The sequence below is a fragment of the Falco peregrinus genome, chromosome 1 (assembly GCF_023634155.1).
Source record: "Falco peregrinus isolate bFalPer1 chromosome 1, bFalPer1.pri, whole genome shotgun sequence".
Taxonomy (NCBI): domain Eukaryota; kingdom Metazoa; phylum Chordata; class Aves; order Falconiformes; family Falconidae; genus Falco; species Falco peregrinus.
In genome coordinates, this window is record NC_073721.1 from 84,703,396 (window position 1) to 84,724,647 (window position 21,252).

General features: G+C 41.5%; 1 long non-coding RNA gene across 2 annotated transcripts in view; it reads left to right on the forward strand.

Moving 5' to 3' along the window:
• The window catches only part of LOC114013425 (uncharacterized), a 42,458-nt gene that overhangs the window by 17,565 nt on the left and 3,641 nt on the right, over positions 1 to 21,252 (forward strand). Inside the window, exons 2-3 of one of the 2 annotated variants that reach the window (XR_008745455.1) lie at positions 816 to 872; positions 9,814 to 10,114. This is a non-coding gene — a long non-coding RNA (uncharacterized LOC114013425). Of the gene's footprint in view, positions 1 to 815; positions 873 to 9,813; positions 10,115 to 21,252 lie in introns of those variants that run through there. The other variant, XR_003556381.2, reaches the window with a different exon arrangement.

Consider the following 21,252-nt stretch of genomic DNA (forward strand, 5'->3'; position numbering starts at 1 on the left):
AAAAAAAAGAGAAGTGGTAAGAGGGATCAGCCAAGCTAAGGCTAAAAAAGCATCCTCTCTCTTCCCTGCCTACCGTCGTCCCTCAAGAGGATTGAAACCAGGCGTGATTTGGGGGTGGGGGGGCAGCTCAGGCTCTAGTGGAAATCCGAGCCACGGTGGTGCAGCTCCACGTCTCTTTACCTTGCCAGCCAACTGTTGCTGCCATGCTGTCGGCGGCTGCTGCTGCGAGCGGGAGCGGGTACCGCTCCTCTCTGCCCGGGGGCTGCCCCCCGCCGGGCCCGCGCCGCCGCAGCCCTACGGGGCACCTGTCCCCCACCCCGCCCGCCGGCCCCCAAGGTCTCTATCCGCAGCCGCAGAGTTAGCCACGTCGGGCCAGCCGGGCCGCTGCCGCGCCTGCCCCTGCCCACCGGGCGCCCAGCCCCGGCAGCACCCTCCGGGACGCCCTGACCCTCTCCTCCTCCCGCCGGGCCCTAGCCTGGCGCTGCCGGGGTCCGTCCCGGGCCGGCCTCGCCTCCCCCGAGGTACTGGGCCGGGGCCGGGGCGCTCGGCCCTTTGCTGCGGGCCTGGGGCAGCTGGGGGGGCTCCACGCTGGGGCTGTATGTGTGTGTGTGTGTGTGTGTGTGTGTGTGTGTGCGTCCCACGGGTGAAAGGGGCGGCCGGGTGGGGCCGTGAGCCCGTCTCCGCTCTCCCCCCGGGTACCAGGGCTAGTCGCAGCCAGGTGAGTCGGGGAGGAGAACAGACCCCAGCGGGTGCAGGCAGCGGCTCCGCCGCCCCCGGCCCAGTTAACCCTCCTCTCCCTCTGCCTCTCCCCTCAGGTGCGGCCGCGCCATCGAGGCCGAAGGCACCGCGGGAGCAGCGAGGGCCGCAGGCAGGTGAGAGCAGCGGCGCAGCGGGTTCCTCCCCCACTCCCGGGGCTTCGTGGCGTCAAGGTGGGGGCTTGGGGACCTCACAGAGACCGGGGAGCCGACCTGGGGGCTGTGGGCTCCCTCCCCGCACGCGGGATAGGTGCGGGGACGGCAGCCCCCCGGCTGGCTCCTCGGCTGCCGCCCTCCCCTTTGACCCCGGCGGCGGCTGCGGCCAGGCCCTGCATAAGGCCACACTAGACGGCGGCTCAGGAGCCCCCGGCCCAGGCAGGGACCCCGGCCCAGGCAGGGCCCTGGGCAGCACCTGCCGTCCCCGGGTGCAGGCAGCCACCCCTCGTCTGTGCAGGGAAGGGCACAGGCTGGTGGAAGGGCACAGTCTGGTGGAAGGGAGATCGGGGCATTGAAAGAGGCAGGCAAACCTACATAAAGTTCATATAAATTATATATAAAAAGGCTGTCGCATTGGTTTTGAGTGAAACCTGTCGTCGTAAGGACGCAGAGAAGGAAAAAGTTAGTGGGCTTTGCCTGAAATCTCATTCTTTACATCAAACCTTGTTCTTTACCTCATCTCTCCTTCTTTGCTACTTCACGCTCTCTCCCACTTCACAGTTAAAAGCATTGTCCAACATTTGCTATCCTCGTAATTTTTGTCGTGTAGATTTCTTCTTCTATTATTTTTTTTTTAAACACACGATCCTTGAGACAGCTAGTACAATTTCTGCCTACTACTAATTGTGAGGTAGAAAACTGAGGTAAATGAATTAACACCACGTTTTAAAAGCCGAAGGGACCCCCTACAGTAAAACAATGAAATAAGTTGTTTTCAGTCATTTTTAGTGATCATCCCTTGCCAGACCTGGCAACCTTGGAGACAGAGGAAATATGTTCCAGTAACAAAATCAAAAGTTTATAGATAAGTAACTACAGCAAAGTCTCTTTACATTTACTGTATTTTGAATTTTAAATTCCATTTATGAGTAAATAAAATATATAGGAAGGCTTTTTGCACGCCCATTTTTGTCGTTTCATTTTGGCATTTAATTTCTCAACATCCGTTATCCGTCCACAAATTGTGAGGTAAGATTTGCTGTAAAACAGCAAAAATGTCTTCCTTCAGACAGCTGCCATTATGGGCAGATGTCTTCAGAGGTTAGGGGCTCAGTTGCCACCTGACTTAGGTCAAATGTTTCATTAGGCCCCATAAAGCTTAGCAGCACTTTACTGCTATCAGCTAGTTTACCACCAAAATAGACAAACTCTGCTTATTTGAAGATAGGAAAGAAAAGCAGATCCTTGTAGCCAAAGACGGAAAGGGCCGGTTAGGGCCTCAAGTACATACACCTCCTATACCAGCATTTAATCTCCCCCAAAAGAGAACGTATCAAATATTAAACTAGTACTACTCTTGAGGTTTTTTAAAAGGTCAAGGCATACATAGCTAGGAGCATGGGGTCAGTGCATGTTAATTTAACGTCTGTTACTGCGCTTAATACAATTATATAAAGGCTAAGGGCCTATGAATAGAATTGCTGCTTAAGGCCTCTGAGCCTCCTGTATTCCTGTCAGTTAAGGGTTGAGGAATACCTCCAACCATCTGTAAAAAAATGCTTTGTGAACATGGGCCTCATGAAATAATGATTAACACTCTTATGCTCCCCTCCTTCTACCCTCCCTCCCCCCCAATTTGTATTAGTATTTGAATCTTTTACAGATCATCTGCATATCAGTTCTCATTTTTTCTCATTAAATCTGTCACCACAAATACATTTGGCTATAATATTTGCATTAGCTGTGGTATGCTGCCATCTCATTTCTGGCTATAGAAATCGCTCTAATAAAGGACACAAGTAAATTAACTTTTATTTTTATTATTATATTTTCAGGCAAGTTTTGTGGTGGTGGTTGTTTGTGTAGCTTTCAATAACTATCAGCTCTTGCTGAAATGCTAGTGTTTTTTAAATATACTTTTGGAGGGCCTTTTTCTAAAAATTAAATTAAATACCTTTTGTCTTTTATAACACTAGATGTACCCCAGGTTCAGTGAGGGCTGGTTGGCTAGTTAATTTGGTTAGTGTCATCATCCCCTGTCCCCGCTGTCATCGCACCCCCCACCCCCCAAGGACAAAAGGTTATTATTTCTCTTCCTTTCTGTGAAATATTTTATGGGGACTACTTAGGGAATGCTAAGTAACATTTATTGAGTCACTGGCAGTGTCACACAGGCCTGTTTTGCCAAAATATTCCCACTGTTATTATCACCTGTTTAGCATGACTACTGGAACTGCTCTGATAACCAGTAATGCAGTTAGCAGTTCTTACAGCATGCTTAGCTGGCACTGCATTTATTTAATGTAGGGAGTGTAAGAGTGAAAACCCTGATGAAGCCTAATTAGCAGTAGCAGTTGTAGGAAAGGTTAGCAGATTTATGGTACTGCAGACGTGATAAGCAGTCTGGGGGAAAATACAGGGTGTAGACTTATCAAACTTCAGAGAGGAGCACTACAGCAGCCAAACAGTCTGAAATGAGACTATGCTGTTTCACTTTAATTTCTGTTTGTAAATATAATCCATTTCTTTTTGTAAATATAACAGGGAAAGAGATGCATTTGGACCTGCAGCATTGTCTGTGGATATTGTTTGGAGCAGGGAGAAGTTGCACCTTATTTAAATACAGGCCGTTTTCTGTATAAGTGACCTAGTGTTGTTCAGAATAATGTACAGCGGCACAGGGTTGGCTGCATACATGCATGTACACATGCACACAATATACATATATATGTGAATATAAAATGGATTTTTTCCTAGCATTTTGTTTTAATTCTGGATATTCAAACTTCCTGATTTGTAGAAGAGAGTTGCAAAACTTGTCCTTGTGAAACTCAAAGTTTCCACTTAAAAAATAAGAAGTGACACCTGTGTTTTAAAGTGTATTTGATGCTGTTGATCGGATGGGTTTGGAAGGATCACAGAAGATGCTTTATCAGTGATGGTATTTGCACATGGAAAAATGCGTCATGGTAGCAGCATGGCATGAGTCTCATTTCTAATACAGCTTTAGTCTTGGTAGAACCTCCCCGGGGTTGGTACACACTGTCTGCTCTGCATGGCCACAGTATGGCCTCTAGCACAGATCAGGTGCTTCCTGTGACCCATGTTCCTGTCCCTGTGCAGGTAGGCACGGGCTGAGCTGTAAGTGCAGTCATAAGGATGTGCATTCCAGTACCAATGGTACCCGTGCTGGTCACCAGGATGCAGCATTAACCTCCTCAGGAGAAAAGGAATGATTCCCTCAAATCCAGCCAGAGGCGAAATGGGACCGCTATGTTTGTGCAACGTTGCTGAGTTATGGCATTGTTAGCCCTAATGTCTAGGAACGACATTGTTCTCTTCCAAGCTGGCATAGATGGGAGACGTGCAGGAGGAAAAGGGACATAAGTTTAATTTTCCATTTATTTTCTTAGGGGATTCCCCCATCCCCAAAGCTTTCTGAATCTGGCAAATCCCTGTTTTCCTCCTGTTCTTGCTCTCCCATTGCAGCAGCTCTGTCTCCCAGTAGATGGCCAGACTATCTTCTGAAATTGCCCCCTTTGCTAGCCAGTGGAGGTACTGAAAGGGTTATTGTCAATTTGTCCCCACAGCTGAAAGTGACCGCTTCAGTTGGGCACATATTTTTTTAAAAAGGGCTTGGAGTAATGTGAGTTTCTGGGCTGAGAATATAGTAAACAATTTACTAAGAATAAAGTCAGGGTGTGCCCAGGAAAATGTGTTCCATCATCCTGTATTTTCAGTGAGCTGTAAGTAAACAGTATGGGATAATGCCATGCTAAATAACGTAAGCTATCATGGGCTTCTGCCCAAGCGGATGAGGTTCAACTGCCTGGGAAACCTGAACATTTTCAGTTTGTGTGCAAACCTTCCTGGAAAAGGAAATAGCAAAAAAAAAATTTCTTTGGGAATTTGATTGTTTTAAATGATGCATTTTCAAAATAAGTGCACGGTTGATAGGGGAAGAAAAAAAAAAAAGCAGTGGGGAAACTGCTATGGAGATATTACATCTAGTTTTCTTAAGGGATGTGATTCTTCCATTTTTCCCCCTTGAATTATCTGCCCTCATATGAACAGTCCTACCAGATCGGTGTGGGAGGCAGAAAGCACTACTGAATCAGTGCCCACTGCACCCTTGAGCTTATAGCTTTACTGAAGCAAATGAGGTTCTTTTCCAACACAGGAATCGGGACAAACCCTGAAAAAACATGTGGTGTTGTGCAGCTCGTTGCATTACAGTCCCAACTGTACAGGTGTATGTCAGTGCCCATGTTGGTGTCCACCCTCAGCAAAAGTGAAAGGGGGGAAAGGAGGAAGCAGTTTAGAAAAGAGTGTTTTTGATCTTGTGCTGAGTGAATGACACATAGTGTCCACTCCCCAAAAAATGTCAGCATTTCCTGGGAAAGGAGTAAAGATGAAAAAAGCCAGTTAATTAGTAGAAGGGTTGGGGAGAAGTGGCCAGCAGCCATGACAGTATCAGTTATTTAACCTCAATATACAGAATATATAGTCAGCAGTATTAATTTAACATAAATACCATGAACTACAAGCATCCAAAGCAAGACACAAAAGCCAACACAGAAACATCTCAATGCCCTTGCCTTTCACTGTCTGGAAAGCCTGGCTGGGTGACTTGCTAAAATCCTGCATGTCAGGCATAGCTGCCCATGTCCTTAGTGGCAAGCTGATGCCAGGTCTCTTATCACTTTCTGGCTTCCTTTCTAAATCTCTTTAATTATGTTGTTAAATTTTAGTTAATTTTCAGCATGTGTTCTTGTGCTGTTTTGTTACATTAGAAACGGCCTGTGATTTAAGAGAGGAGAAAACCAGTAGGAGCAGGGCAGGCAGGAAGGCAAAGACCGGGAATGTACATAAGCTATTTATCTGTTCAGAGAACGTGAATAATCTTGATATACCTGTTAGAAGTTCCTGCCTGTGCCAATATGTTTGCCAATTTTGATTGAAACAGATACTTATTGCTAATTTGCTGTTTGTTGGTACATCTCCAGTGCAGGGATGGTGCGGCAAGGGGTTCCCTGCCCAGGCACAGTTCTTGGCCTTTGCCATAGATCTGCTTGTGCGGCCTCTTGCTTCTCAGAGAGTCTCCAGCCCATGTGTCCCAAACATAGGGCTAGGTAGAATTCCTGGTTGGAAGAGGAACTTAATTTCCTCTCAAGGAGGTATAAAGGGAGGGACATCCTAAAGTACGGGGAGAGCTGACATGGCTTTGGGGAGCGTCGTTTTTTTGGCAATGTATTTGGTAATTTTCCAAACCAAATGTATTTGGTAACCTTTCAAATCAGGACTTAAGAAGCCAAAAAAAAAAAAAAAAAGAGAGAAAAGAATTAGCAGAGTGACCCACAGTTTTTTTTTAAAAAATAATTCTGTCTACTGTTGGTTCCCAGACTCACCCTCATCAAAGCAATGCTTCTCAGTCACTCTCCTTACCCTCACAGGAACATCTGCTAGGGAAGTATGATACAGCACAGGTAGAGAAATGACTAAATGCAACTCATGATGTGAACGTGGCAAGACAGTTCCTATTTCTCCTCTTTCAATCCCTACCCCTCACCTTTTTTTTTTTTTTCCCCTCCAAATTTCCTGTTTTCCCCTTTTTTCTGTTTCATTGTTCCTCCTTCACCTTTGTCCTGACTCAGGCATACATGCACTGTCTCTCTGTTTTTCTTCCACTGTTTCCCCCAGATTTTCACCCACCTCTATGGACACCTGTCTGTGGAAAGGGCCCGCAGCTGACTCCCCTGCTACACTGCTCCTCCTGCCTTGTTTCCTACAATATACAAAATGAACGCTCCTGGTGAACACAGGACGTGAAAACTGGGAGGCATGGCAGAGGGCAGAGTAGTGAGCCTGAGTCTGAGCAGCCAGTTCAGCAGACGTGACCACTAGCTAGGTTGGCCACTGTCTTCTGGCACTTGGATAATCACAGAGTTCATCACGGAGCAGAGGAAGCCGATTTCAGGGCCTGTCAATGTAACTGTGAGAAATCTTCCTCTCAGCTGTGGAGTTTGGTGTAAGGTTCCTTGCCTTAATTAAATTGCTTTGTAGGTAAATTAGTGTGGTGTGTGCTGCTGTGCCTGTTGCACAGGGCTGATGCAGCCTTTGCAGGCAGCGTGGCTGGGTCAGAAATGCCTTACCCATCTGCAGTACATTGCAGATGATGACAGAAGTTACAAGGTATAGAGGGGAGCGTGCGCTCCCTACTTCATGATAAACTGAGGAAAGCAAGGGTGGGATGGAAGAATCTACTACACAAAAATAGGATTTGTTAACATGTATACCACACTTTTATAGAGATTTTTTGTAAATAATTGTTTGTGTATGTCCATATGCATGTGTTTTCATCGTGCTGTTGTAGGAAAAGGCCAACCTAATTGAACCGAATGAGAAAAACAGGAGCAACAAAAAAAAAATCCCAACTTACAATACTGATTTGTGCACCAAACTGTTCTAGTCCATATACTGGCAGGTCACCCACACTTTCACCTCTAGGTTTTATTAAGAGGCTGAAGTATTTGGGTATAGTGTGACATAAAATAGCAGGGTGCCAGATCACTAAGCTGAAACATTTGGGAGCTCTGCTCAGCAGGCTTGTGGTACAAGGGATGTTATGTTGAAGTGTGACCCTAAAAGTCATCCTGAAGGACCTGTGGCCATGACTTCTTAAAGTCCCATGTTTTTCTTAATTAAAAAAAAAGGTATGTTTTTGAGAAGGAACAGAAAAAAAATCTTTTGTTTTTAAATTAAAGGACTTTATTTTGTATTTAATGTCAAAAAGCCGAATTCACTGATTTGTGTTAGTACATGACAGCTAGGAGGTAAAATAGCTAGGATAGGAAAATAAACAATTGATTTTTTTAGTATTGGGTTTTTTTTTTACTGGTCAGACTGCCATGCTGAACAAAATACAACAATAAAGAGCCTATGAAATGGGAAATTAACGTTTTTTTTTAAAAAAACATTTCTCCAAGTGTGTTCTGGTTTTCCTCTTTATAATAAATCTAGTATCAGAAACCATGACATTTTTTAGATAATAACTCAGTAGTTTAAACTTATTGTAACAATTATACAAGGTGCATTTTTTAGTTCTTCATGTTTTTTTACCTGGTATTTGTGAATACACAAGTCTTTGTATGTGCGTGCAGACTATTTTATGGGTGCCTGGATGGATGTGTATCTGCACGTGTGAATATATCCACAAATACATGTACATGCAAATCCATAGCAGAAATAATAAACACAAAATGTGATCCTTTTCTTGATATGTGTAGGTTTTACAAAAATTTAAAGATGGTTTCCTGAGTCACAGGCTTTACTGTACACTATGAAAATTATGGTTCATTTCATAAATATTTACCAACTTTTTTAAGGCCTATTCAGTATTAATTATGCTGAAGTATGGGGCAGACTATCTTACTATGTCACAGTTTCTGGAGTTGAGAACATTTAAAAAAAAAAAAAAAGGTCTTACCTGCATTTCTGCAAATTCCATTCAGTTTTTTAACCCCAATTTTAACCATATAGTCAGGAAAATATTTTATGGCTGGCTGTATTCACCAGCAGTCTGTTGTGATACAAAGCTTTGTACGTTATTTGCAAACTCAGCAGCTATTTCTTGAGTAAAGTAACTACGTCCTGATCCAGCAAGGGCTTTCCTCTTCCAAGCAGTCTTCTAACAGGACTTAGCCTGACCACAGTAGGGCTCCTCACAGCAGTAAGCACTGCTAAGAGAAGCAGATGCTTGCGGGGAAAGGCCTTTTGTCTTGCAGTACTGCATCTGAGATTTTTTTCCCTTCCTTTTACACAATGGGTAAAAATACCTTGATTGTCTTGAAAATCAAGCTCTTGCTGATTTTTGCTTTGCTTTTAATTGTCCAGTCGCAGAAGTGGGATAAAGACCTTACAGCCCTCCCTGAAGGATCCTGGTTCCTGTGAATTTCTATTTGTTCTTGCTTTGAACAGTTTCCATAGGATGTAGTTCTGGCACTGAGTGATGGGGTTTCTGTTCACATGCTTAGTAAACCCATTAGCAATAAATATTCTGACTTTATTAATTCACTGTCCCATGCTACATCTGCTCCATGGCAAAGGGATGATTCAAAGCCTGACAGGAATATTTCTTTTTCCAGGTTCTCTCTGCTCAGGTTGTCAAAAGATGAGGGTGGGGGTATTTGTATTTTTATTTTTATTTTTAACACTAACAATTAATCCCTGGCAACTGAACAGAGACTTTCCAAACTTGTATCACACAAACAATTGATACTTTGTTAGCTTGTTTGCTTGTTTCCTTCTCTGATTATTCATAGTCAAACTAGGCCTTTCTCCATGTAATGGATTTTAAAAATACGTGTATAATGCAGCTGCCAAACTGAGAGTGGAGATCCTGAAGTTTAACACTCAGTAAACAAAATGTGACCAAGTACTTCCATGCCAATAGGTTTAAAGATTCCCAAATGAACATGAGTGCTGAAACCCTTGTAACCTGCTATTCTGTATCTTTTTGAATAAGACCTCCATTTACTCTTCTATAAGGTTCATGAGATTATGGAGTCAGCTCTGCTCCTACAGTGAGGCCACTAGAAAAACTCCTTTAGACTTGTATACAAAAAGTACTGGTTCAAGAGTGATAATTTTTTATTCTGAAGTTATTTGACCTCTTTTTTGAGGCATATTAATCTATTTAATTTATTTTGTTCAGTCAATATATATTTATATACAATAGAAACATCATGATTTAGCTGTTTTATTTGCTGCACAAATTTAAGAAAATATTACAACCAAGAAAACAAATCTTTTAAAAAATCAGCAAAATCTGATGAGATTTAAATGGAAGAAAACATTGTTCTGCGTAATGTTTATTGCATTTCATCTTTTTTTTTTTTTTCAGATTAATTTGGGTGTTCTGATCTACAAAAAAAACCCCAGTCTGTCTGCACCCCCAGTCATGTAACACTCCTGAAACACTCCTGAACTCACTGGTACCACATAAGCATGCCTCCCTCATATTTCCTGCACTTCATATGTGAAATTTCAGCTGCCACTGTCCCAATTAAATAATGGTCATAGCTTTTCACTGTTACTAAACTAAATTTGTCCCTTGATTAATTTCTGTTAAAGGAATTTCTTGTATAAATTCGAACTAGTATAGTAGGACTTTGTATGTGGGGGTCTGGTTGTACGCACATCTATGTAGGCATATGTGCATTAAAAAACTAGGAAAAGTATAGTAACCAAAAATAATAAATAGAATCGAATTTATCTGTCCTCAGTTCATTTAGTTGTAAGGCATCTGTGTAGGTTAATAGAATTTTAAGTTGTTCATGAAACTGCAGTATAGTTCTTCTATATAGTGAAACAGTTATGCTGGAGAGGGATTTCACAAATGCATTGCGGTTCCAGTGGTTGACTTGAAAATGTGTTTGAACATACATGTCGATAAATTACATACTGCTCACCTAGTTTAACCAAATCTGATCCAAACCCCACTGAAATTAAGGGCTATTTTTTCACTGAATAGGAATTGTGTATCAGTCCATTCTGTAGCCTCGTTTATTTGAGGAAATCAGCTGTCATGACTTCTTTGTGTGTATGGGTGCACATGTAGCCATATATATTCTATCTATCTATCTGTTCATATACAAAAAAATGTATGTTTTGTGTAGTTCTTACTGTGGCTTTGTGCATGCATTAGGTAGACATGTGCATGAGGTTGTACATGAGAGAAGAATTGTGTACCAGTGGTCTCCTCTTTATGCACAAGTATGTTTTGAGTTTTTTATATATCTAGGGGAATAGGCATCATCTGGACTTCAGTGGGAAAAAGCAGATTAGTTTTTGCTGCTTTTTTCCATTTTAATTTGTCCTTGAAGGTAAAAATTATTTTGGTGATCACTTAATGTCACGATTTTTATTTGGAAACAGACTGCAGTGCCTCTGTCACAGGGACTGAGAAGCCATGAACATGTATCTGAAGTGTCTAACACACCAAAGGAGATTTCCTCTCTCCTCCCCTCACCGTAGTGATGAAGCAACTGTGGGCCAAATCCTTCTTACTTTATTATCCAAATTTTCCTAACAAAGTCCGCTTACTTAATTACCAAGTTAAGAATAGTGGTTGCTTTCATAGGTGGGCTTTTGCATCTGCATGTGTCATAGACATTACACCAAATAGTTGTTCCTTGATTTAAAACGCTTTTATTTATTGGCTTGCCTTTCCCTGCCACCTAATTTAGGAGCCTAACCTCAGACAAGCAAGTTTGAAGTTTTTTAACCTTATGGATAGTCCCCAAACTATATAGCACTTAATCTGTAGCAGTTTTAAGAATAAAAGTATATAGAATCTAACAATTATGAGATATTACTTTCTGGTATCCAGAAGGTAAGGTTAGGTCTAATGGAGTTTTGGGAAAAGATGTCAAGAAGGATCCCAGTGAGCTTGCTCCCTGTCATTTCTAGCAGCCCTGAACAGTACGGAATTTGAATAACAGAATTTCAGTGGAGCAAATAGAAGGTCTTGGATATAAGGGAATTCTGAAAGGTGCAATCGGTGCTAATGGAGCACAGTGATATGTGCCCATTTGGTCATCTAGGCATCAGTTTTGGGTGAAACTTGTCTATGCAGTCGGTCCCCTACCCTCTAAGGCCAGCAGATGCATAAGGCTGTGGCAGTGCATCCTATCAGGTGAGTGGGCAGGAGAGGGGACGTGCACCGTCACACTGAGGCCACCTGCTCAGCGTGCAAGCCCTGTGGTAGCTGCAGCACCAGCCCTGCTGGGCTACCCACTGCTCTGCTGCAATGGTAGCTCAGCCTGGTAGAACACCTGCGTCAAAATAAAAATGGAATATATTTGGTCCTGATCTTTAGTCCCAGATAGTTTTTAACCTTAGTGGGCTTCAGTCTTGTAAACCAGTAGGTGTGTAGTGTGTGAAGTCCTGTGGAGTTGCAGTGGCTGATACCAGTCAGCTGAGCCAGCAGCCTGCCTCAATGCTGCAGTGTCAAGGCTTAAGATAATCTATCTATTGAAGAGGAGCAAAAATGAAGAAAACGGAATGCTAAAAATGTAAGAAGGAAACAAAGATCAAAAAAATACCAAGAATTCTTGGAGTCTCATTTTGAAATTAGAAGTTAAGGAGGCACGATGAATACAGGCTTGGCTTCTTATTGGAAGGAATATTTGTAATAATTTTGGTTTATTTATTCTAAAGTTAGGCAGCATTGTAATGGAGACCTTGAGGATGTTTTACATTTGTGTAGTAGAAGTAAGCCTTAATGAAAATTTTACTTTCTATATGCTTATTCAAGGGTCTGGTATGTGAGTAAGAGAATGTTGGGGGTACGGGGGGAGAAAAGTGTGCCTGTTAGGCATGATACAGGTTCCAAGCCCATGTGCGTAAAGGCCAAAGACAGCTCACTTTCTGCACATTATTATATCATAGTCTTGTTTTCAGTAAATGAAGGTATTTATCTGAGTGGCCAGAGCAGAAACTGGCATTAAAAATCAGCCATAAGTATGATTTCTTTGCATCCTTTGGGAAAAAAAATATCCAAATTTATAATGAAACAGAGAACAAACAAAAAATTAAAACTTTACTCTGTCATTCTTGCTATAGCTAGTCAGGGGGTTATTGATATAAAGTGCATAATGACTGCTACAGCTAATAAAACAAAAACTAATTGCATGTTTAGATAACAGTCAAATCCATATTGCTCTGTCCCATGAATCTAGTCCTATTATATGTAAGCAGCATCTAGCCCATTGGCTTCATAAGGGCAATTCAGACATATAAAGCAAGCATGTTTTGGCTCAGTCAAATGCAAACAAAAGTCTCCTGCACATTTACAACCAACAAAGCAGGTTTAGGATGAATTTTTTATATGAATGTAACCCAAAGTAGGAAAGAAAAATAATTCCACTGAGGTAGTAGTGGAAGCTAAATGTTAAACAAGCTTGGATCAGAAAAAAATTTGTCAGAGCAGCATGCTGCCATTTTATCACTCTGTCATCTGTTAATATAAATGTTATTAAATAAATATGAATATTAAAAATAAATGTTAATCCTCTTTTCATATTTACTCCATAGTAACAGTCATTTTTTCCTTCTTTTTTTAAATTTTGACATTAAAAATATAGAAAAAAGCTTGCTGTTGAGAATAAAGGCTGGAGATATTTTTTTTTTTCCATTTAAATTACCGATTAACAATTTATTTACTTGTCACTTACTGTTGACCATCCTGGTCATTGCTTTTTATTTGATATTTTACTTAATATTTCTTTCTGGGCAGATATGAAGCAGATTTTAATTTCTGTATGATTCTAATCCTCTATTTCTATGTATATTACTAGCATTTTCCTTGTCTTTCAAGTATCTTGTCTTTCAAATGAGGATTTATCCTCTGCACTAAATACTCTATACTGAAGTTTTCTTGTTTTGAGCAGTCACTGTTTGGGATAGTCCTTCTTGCAAGCTTGGGGATTCAGGTTTGAGGTTATAAACACTTCTGTACGTATGAGTAAGCCTAATTTTGTGAGTAGTCTGAGCCCTGCTGGGCTCCTCAAACAAGTATGTGTTTGCAGGCATGGGACCTGCAGATATTTGGATGGAGAAGAAGACAGGGAAGGGCTACAGATACTAAGTTTTATTTTTAATTACATATGCCTGCCAGGATCATCAAGAAATATGACAGTCTATTTTGTGAAATTGGCTGGATTGTTTGGGACATGTAATGCATAAATGAAACTGCTTAATTTGGTACCATAAGATAAAGATGACTCAAATACTTGATAATCAAATATAATCATTGTGATTGTTGAAACATTTGGTCCTGATTTAGTTAAATCTATAGGTATTATTCTAGCATCTAGAAATCTTCCCATATGATAATACCTGGTTGAAAAATGTGCAAAACCAGGCATCAGTCTTTAAAATTTGTGTGTGGGGTTCAAAAGGCTTACTAAAGATGCTATTAGATTAACAGCTTTTTATTTTATATATCTAAGTTGTTACAGTTGCTGTGTGTTTTCACTAAGAATTTTGTTTTGGTTTGTTAGGCTTTTTTTCCCGTTCACCCCATCCCTTCCAAACTGCAACCAGAAATTAAAAACCAGCTAAGAAAAAGCTACATGCCTGGTTCTTGATACTGCTCCTACTGAATTTAATAGGATCAGTATCAGTTTTAGAGTTGAGGGGTATGGTGTAAAAGCAGAAGGACAGAGGTGCATAAAAAGAGTATTTCACAACTTGGGCAATATTTATAATGTAGTCAGAAGCCTGTGCAATGAGAGAAAAGGGATCTGAGGACATAGTCAATGGTAAATCAGGAGGCCAAAAAAATATATGTTTTAGAAGCCATGTTTGCAACTGTGACAAATATATCTACCTGGTAAATGGCAATTAAGTTTTTAAACAATACTTTTTTTACAGTAGTGAAAATTAAGGAAAACGATGAGGGTCAAATTCTGCCCTTAGATATACTACTCATATATTGCCTGTTGACATTGGTAGGGAAGATTTTAACATTTCACATTTGACTTGGAATCAAACAAAAAAGATTCTTTTCAGATGACTCTGGAGTGACTTCTGGATCAGAGGATCCCAAGTGGATCTGCCAATGTGTAGAGATACGATTTCATCAGGCAGTGAGGGTGGTCTCTTTGCAATCAAACATGATAGGTATTTGACTGTACATAGCAATGACAAATAGCAATTTTGGCTTTTACAGGAGAGAGTGAATTTGCTCATGTGTAGAACTGTATACTACAGATGACTGTCTCCACTAAAAGGGGTGACAGCAATATTGGCCATTGTTCCTTCTTCAAACTACTTTGTAATGGCTTCACTCCTGTGTCCTGTAAATGTGAGTAGCCCAAATGGATTGCTAGGTTCTGTGATTCAAATACAGCTAATAAGCAGGACTTCCAGGTCCTCTTCTGGCTCCACCAGCTTTTCAGTATAAGCCTGGCCAGATGTCTGGTTTTCAAATGGTATGTAGTATCTATGTGAAATGTTTCAGCAAAATGGAGGCTTCAACAAGCAGACACAGTTTTGGGCAGACTGAACCTAGGCAGCTGTTACTGAATTGTGTAGACTGGTATACACTGACTTACTCCACTTTCTTCACTTCTCTTATGAGTGTAGCTTGGTGATCCCATCTGAATGGCCTGGTTGCTGATCATTCCTGAAGGTTCCTGTCTGGAACAGTCGTTTGCTCCCTCCCTGTTGTTAAAAATTACTGAGAAGAAGGAAGGCAGCCTGCTGTGTCAGAAGGTGATGTACAAAGATAGGTAGAAAGGTTTTGGTGGGTCTTCCCAAACCACACTGACCAGAATTCATGGTCCTTTTTTATCTGGCAGACCTCAGTCAACACTTAGTTTTCCTCAGCTATTTTGAGAGGACCCAGCTAAGCTGCCTATGATGTTTCTTGGCCCTTTGTTGAAGAAGGTGGTCAGCAAATCTTTGATTCTCATTTGCCTTGCAAAACAAGTCCTAAAAAAAATATTTAAAAAGTTAAAAGTTCTTGTCTTCTTGCTGTCAATCAGGATCAGTTTCCTGAAGACCAGCAATGGGAATGCCCCTGTTAACTTTCACCAGGAAAAATAGGGAAGGGGACAGCACCTGAATGTCTTACATACCATAGCACCAGAACTGACAAAGCTGATTTCCTAGGGTTGTTTCATGCTTTGCTGCAAGTTCTGATGGATGCTTCTCCTGCAGCTGGGATATTCATAACTGCTCTCCCCTATGTGGATTCTCTGGTGCCTAATAAGATGTGCTCACTGTGTTACCTTTCCCTCCAACCTGGGAAACTTACAGGTCTCTGTAGTTCTGGTGGCCACCTTCTTCCACAAAACTCATTGGATCTTAATTATCATCGAGAACTGTATCTGAGTGCCAGGTCTGACCAAACTAGCAATGCACGCAACAGTTATTGAAAACCCTGATGGTCACCTTCTGTCTTTTACATGCACATGGATGCACACATACACATGCACACACACAGCATGATCACAAGCCTTGTTGCCATAGGAAACCAGGCTAAAAACAAGCAAGGTCAGAAGGCATGAGCTCATTGTTTTTCCTTTCCAGCTCCTTTTTAAAACTGCTAGCACAGGCTTTTCTAATTTGTTAGATCAGATGTGTTCTTGGATGCTAGGTAATGGAAATCATACTAGCTGCGTGCCAGGCTCTGTTCTGCATGACACTGTGGTGTCTGTCATGGAGTTTGTCCAGTTCCCATCTTTATCAGGCCTTAGCTCATTCCCTAGTCATTCTCTGCTTGATTCAGCAGTCATACTTGCTGCTTTGGCTTGCAGGTTTCCTTCCTGGTCCCCTGCTTCTTGTTGAGTATATATCCAGTAATCACTTGGATCTCACTGCAGAGTCTTGCCCACCTTGAAAAAAGTAGCAGCATCACAAGGATATTCTCAAACGGATTTCAGCGGGCTGCACTGTTTGCACAAAAGCCCAAAGTGGGGTCATCAGTAGTTGAATATTAAGGAAAACTCTAGTCTGGTTAGGACTAACTCAGCTGCTACCATCTTTGCTTTAGCATAAATATGTATAGTGCATTATGGCTAAACCTTTATAATAAAGAGGTCTTTATGCTGCCTAGCATTTGTGGATGTGGGCCACATTCATCCTGTGACCAAGGGGATGGCCAGCCACCCCTCCAAACTCATGTCTTGGTGACAGATTTGAGCAGCTGTTGCGCATGCCACCAGCTGGCAAACCTTCCCTTCCCTTGCTACACATCACGTTCTCCACCTTTGAGGGTATTGTGGACTGCAGAGCTAATCTTGGGCAGGAGATGAGGTGGATACCAGAGGCCCCTTATCTGCAGACACTGATTACCTTTCTGGTCCTTTACTTTTAACTTCTTGCAAGGTTGGGGCAACTGTGACCAGAGGAATGTGATGTTAGTGAAAACAGGTGCGGAGCTGTAGAATTTGAAGAACTTCTCTCTGTAGGGGAATGAAGGCCATACTTTTGGTAGCTGTTCATGTATAACCCTTCTTTCTTTGTTTCTTTGCCCTCCAGTACAGCAGCACAAATGTCTGCTCTTTTGATGAACGTGGTTACTTGCAGAGACTTAGCTGCCTTTTCAGCATGAATTGTTGCATTCTCCTCCACTTCCTTCTTCTAGCAAATACAATTACAAAGTACAAACCATAAGGAGCAGGAATTCATCTGGGTGTGAATGTGTAAACCAGCTTAATTAGTGATAAAGCATAGTACATATCCCTCTATCTATCTCTTGGAAACATTAAATTAAGGTGCCTAAATATGGGCATAGTTATTTGGTCATATATTTGTCATGTAAGAGTAAATCCAATGTCTTGTTTTCCTAATAACTGAGGAGTTCAGAAACTGTAGACCTACTTGGTTATGACTGCCTGTCCCTGTGGCCAGGGTAAGCTTTTTCCTTGCTTGTGATTTTCAATACTTTCACATGTACTTGCCCTTACAGAAGTTCTTTTCTTGGGTAAAATCAGAGATATTTCAGCCTTGGAAAATACTTCCTCTTGTCTTGTCTGGATGGTCTTTCACTTTGATGGATGGAATTTGTATCTTAGCTGTATATACTGTTTATTAGTGATTCTTTTGCCTTCCAACTTCCTACTTGGGTCGGCTGGCATTTTGACTTAGTGGTGATTAGTAAATTGCAGTGGCACATAGGTCACCCAGATCCTGTTTGCATTTCTACATCTTCTTTCCCTGGGTTTGTCAGTGCTGCAGAGACAGAGAACCTGAAGTCACTCAGCAGTGGCCCCCAACCACCTCAGTTTTGTTGGGCCTTCTAGGGACAAAAGCTCTTGTCATCAGCAGGGGTTTATTGGGGAGTGGGAAGCCTGCTAGACTAATGGTGGGAAACTAAAACTTGGAGTACTTCTGGCCACCAACAAGGGCATGGAAAACCTATTTTCGGAAACTCTCTTTTCACCACCCTGTTCCCATCTTCCTTAGAGCTATATTGCTGTCATTACTGGTAGCACCTGTGGTATGGGATGTTCCTGGTGCTGAGCCACGAAACGTTTGTAGTCTGGGAGCTGTGCTGATGTTCTGGTTGATGTTATCATATCAGCAGAGAAAGACGCTACTAGAATGCAGTTATTTTCAAGAGCCATCTAGGAGATTAAAGTTGCCACAGAGTATGTGCATATCTCCCTGTATGCCTCTCAAATCCTGGGCACATAGCTTTAAAATCCTTAAAGAAAAGGGATCTGGCAGCTCACTGAGAGATATCTCAGAGCTGGCACCATGTATCTTGAAGGCTTACATCACTGGCTGTGTCCACACTAGTAAATTAAATGCATCCTGGACCATTCTCTGGCATTGAGGTCAACTGGCACAAAATAGCCAACATCCATACCATTAAGCTGTCTTGAACTTCAAAACAGGCCAGTCATATACGAAATGTCTATTGGGAACAGTCCCTGGCTCGTGGTCACTCCTAGCCCACACCCAGGAGCATTTGGGAGAGTGCTGTTTGGCCCCGGCCTGGGCCATGCCAGGGATCTTCTAGAAACTGGAGAAGAGGTGCCAGCGGTAGTGTCCCTGGCACCATTTGATGGTGGTGTAGCCAGCAATCTTGCAGGTGACTGAGCCTTTGCCACAGCAACAAGATGAGAGGGTTAATCCTTTTTGTAAGGGCCATGATTCCCTCTCTCTGTCAATCCCTCTGTCTTCTCTGTCAAACCTGGGATTTTATTCTGATTAATGCTGGAAGGGCTTACTGTTTTCAGCTGTTTAATAATTTGCTGTTGTGGTTGTATTTGGTTGTGTTTGAATTTCTACCTCCCCAAGAATCGGGGAAGGGATTCTATAAATATTATTTGATCTAATTAGTAAGTGTCAGCATCTTTTGTAGTGTAGTAGGGAGTGAGGATGTGCACTGGGAGAATGACATCTAAGGACAGAAAGACATTTCTGGTTTTATTCCTGTGCCACTTTCACTGTAGTCCCTGTGCCACTGTTGCCAGAAACTCTTAGTGCCACTGTAAAGGATATTATCTATTATAAAAACCTTTTCTAAAGCCCCAAGGTATTGAAGACAGAGAATAAATCACTTACTACCTCCTTAGGTATTTTTCTGTAACTCATAGTTTGCTACCACGATCCTTGGAAACCGCATAGTACAGACCCTACTGAAATGATGCTCCTGGTCAACATGTTTTTCTTGATTTGGGCATTCAGATTCTTTTGATCCACTGTAGGCTCTTCAGCAGAAGGCAATCGTGATTTTTTTGTGTTAGTATAGTCTTCCAAGGCACATCTTTCTGAAATGTCCTCTGTAGCCTGATTTAAGCCCTGGTTGAATTTGGTCAGGTGTGCTGATAGGGCTTCTGGTTACTGAGTCAGAGCATTTGTCAGCAGTGGTCTAGGAGGTGTGCTGTTAGCCAGGGAGAAGTGGCTTCCTTTTGCTGATTATTTAGTTAACTGAGAAGACTTTAAATTTCTTGTTAATAATATTTTATAAATATATAGATAAAAATGTATGTCAAAAGATTTTAATCCGATGCTGGTATGTCTTGGGGCAAATTAGTGACGGTACAGTGCCATGCAGATTCATGGTAGTCCATTAAGGTTGTGCTTACATTCTCAAACTGGTGTATCTATTCCTAGAGCTATGTTGGATGAGTAAATAAAATGTCTTTGGTACTTTTGCTGTTCTGGGGCATTCCGATAGGTTGCTGGTTGGGTGAAGTAGGCCAAATGCTGTTTGCTTAGCTTATGGATCTAGTCTGCTTATTTCAACAAGTTAGCAAAGCTAACTGGATTTTGTTGTTTTGAAATTATTCAGAAAGCTGCACTGTATTTTTTCTAAAGATCGTCCACTAATGTGGATGCCACAATATGCTTAAATCAATGGGAAACCCGTGGGAAAGTTAGAAGTTATGGCACTGAGTTTGCAATGTTTTAGGATTTACAAGCAGATCCTTAGAAGGGGAGCATACACAGGGCAGATGGTACCAAAGTCCAGTACAATCCAAATGGCATTAAGTAATATCCATGACTATTTCTTACCCTGTGTTGTATATGCGGGGCTTCTGTGGAAAGAAGGAGTCATGCATATACAGTGCTGGAATTACGATGTTCTAAACCAAGAATTTCAGAGTAGTTTTAACAAATGTTCTATTCATCTGTAAAATCTTGAAATGTATTCTGTCAATGGAGGTTAGTACATAAAGACTGATGACTGTTAAAAAAAATGTAAACTTTTGTTTGAATGTAACTATTTGTTTTGATGGTAATTGAGGCAATTCCTTCACTTTCCACAAACATTCATTAGAGTGATATTCTGCAGAAAAACTGTCACATGCAATGATGCATTTCTGTATCCATATGAATTCCTGAACTGGAAGTCTGCGTGCAGCTCTTAGGAAAGCATTTGATGGGTTGTAAATTTACCAACCAAGGGTAAAAAAATGATGTCAGGTGATTTGGGTGACCAACAACCCCTTATAAATACTAATCTATGAGTGGTGAATTCCTAAAATACACAAAGCAGTCATTTTAGTGAATAGCTTGTGAGCAATCTCATGGGCAGAAATATGTTGGCAATTACTCATTCAATAATTTCTGAAAAATATGTCTGCTCATTGACATTTTGAAAAAAAAAAAAAGATAAATCTTATAAATGCATTGCGGGAAGTATCTTGCCAGCTAACAATGCAAATTACATGACTCCACTTACAAATATTTAACCTTCAGAACTTCTGATATTCCTTATTGGAAGAGGTCTGTCTAGATGTACAGACTGCACCAGTTCCCTGAGCAGCAGAAATGTAACCACAGAGTTGCAACACAATTTGAAAAAAACCCGCAAATCTATGTATGGTTTGGTCCCAATCTAAAATTTGCAGCTGGCTTATTTTCCTAAACAAAATTTCAAATTCTTGTACTTGGATATATTTAAAAAAATTGATTGTGATTTGAGCTTTGAAACAAAATTCACTTCTATAGGCAGTTATGCATGTGCATTAGGGATTCTGGCATGTATTTGAAAAAACAGTTATTGGCAGTCATTAAACACCTCCGCTGACCTCATAAGGTGTGCAGGTAGATCCAGGACAGTTCATAGCTCATGATCTGTCACCTGCTGCAGTGGTAACATTTATAAAGGTCCATTCCTGCATCATTCCCTTCTCATGGGCCATCAGGAATATCAGTTCTCCCATGCTGCTCCTCTGTGAAATGCTTTAGAGGCTCAAAGGAGGTTGATTTTCTGTGGCTTCTTCTTCCTTTTATGTCTTTGCCGAAACTCCCAACAAGGAAGGTCATTTTTAAGGGTATATTTTTGTGACGGGGACATGGGACATGAATTGAG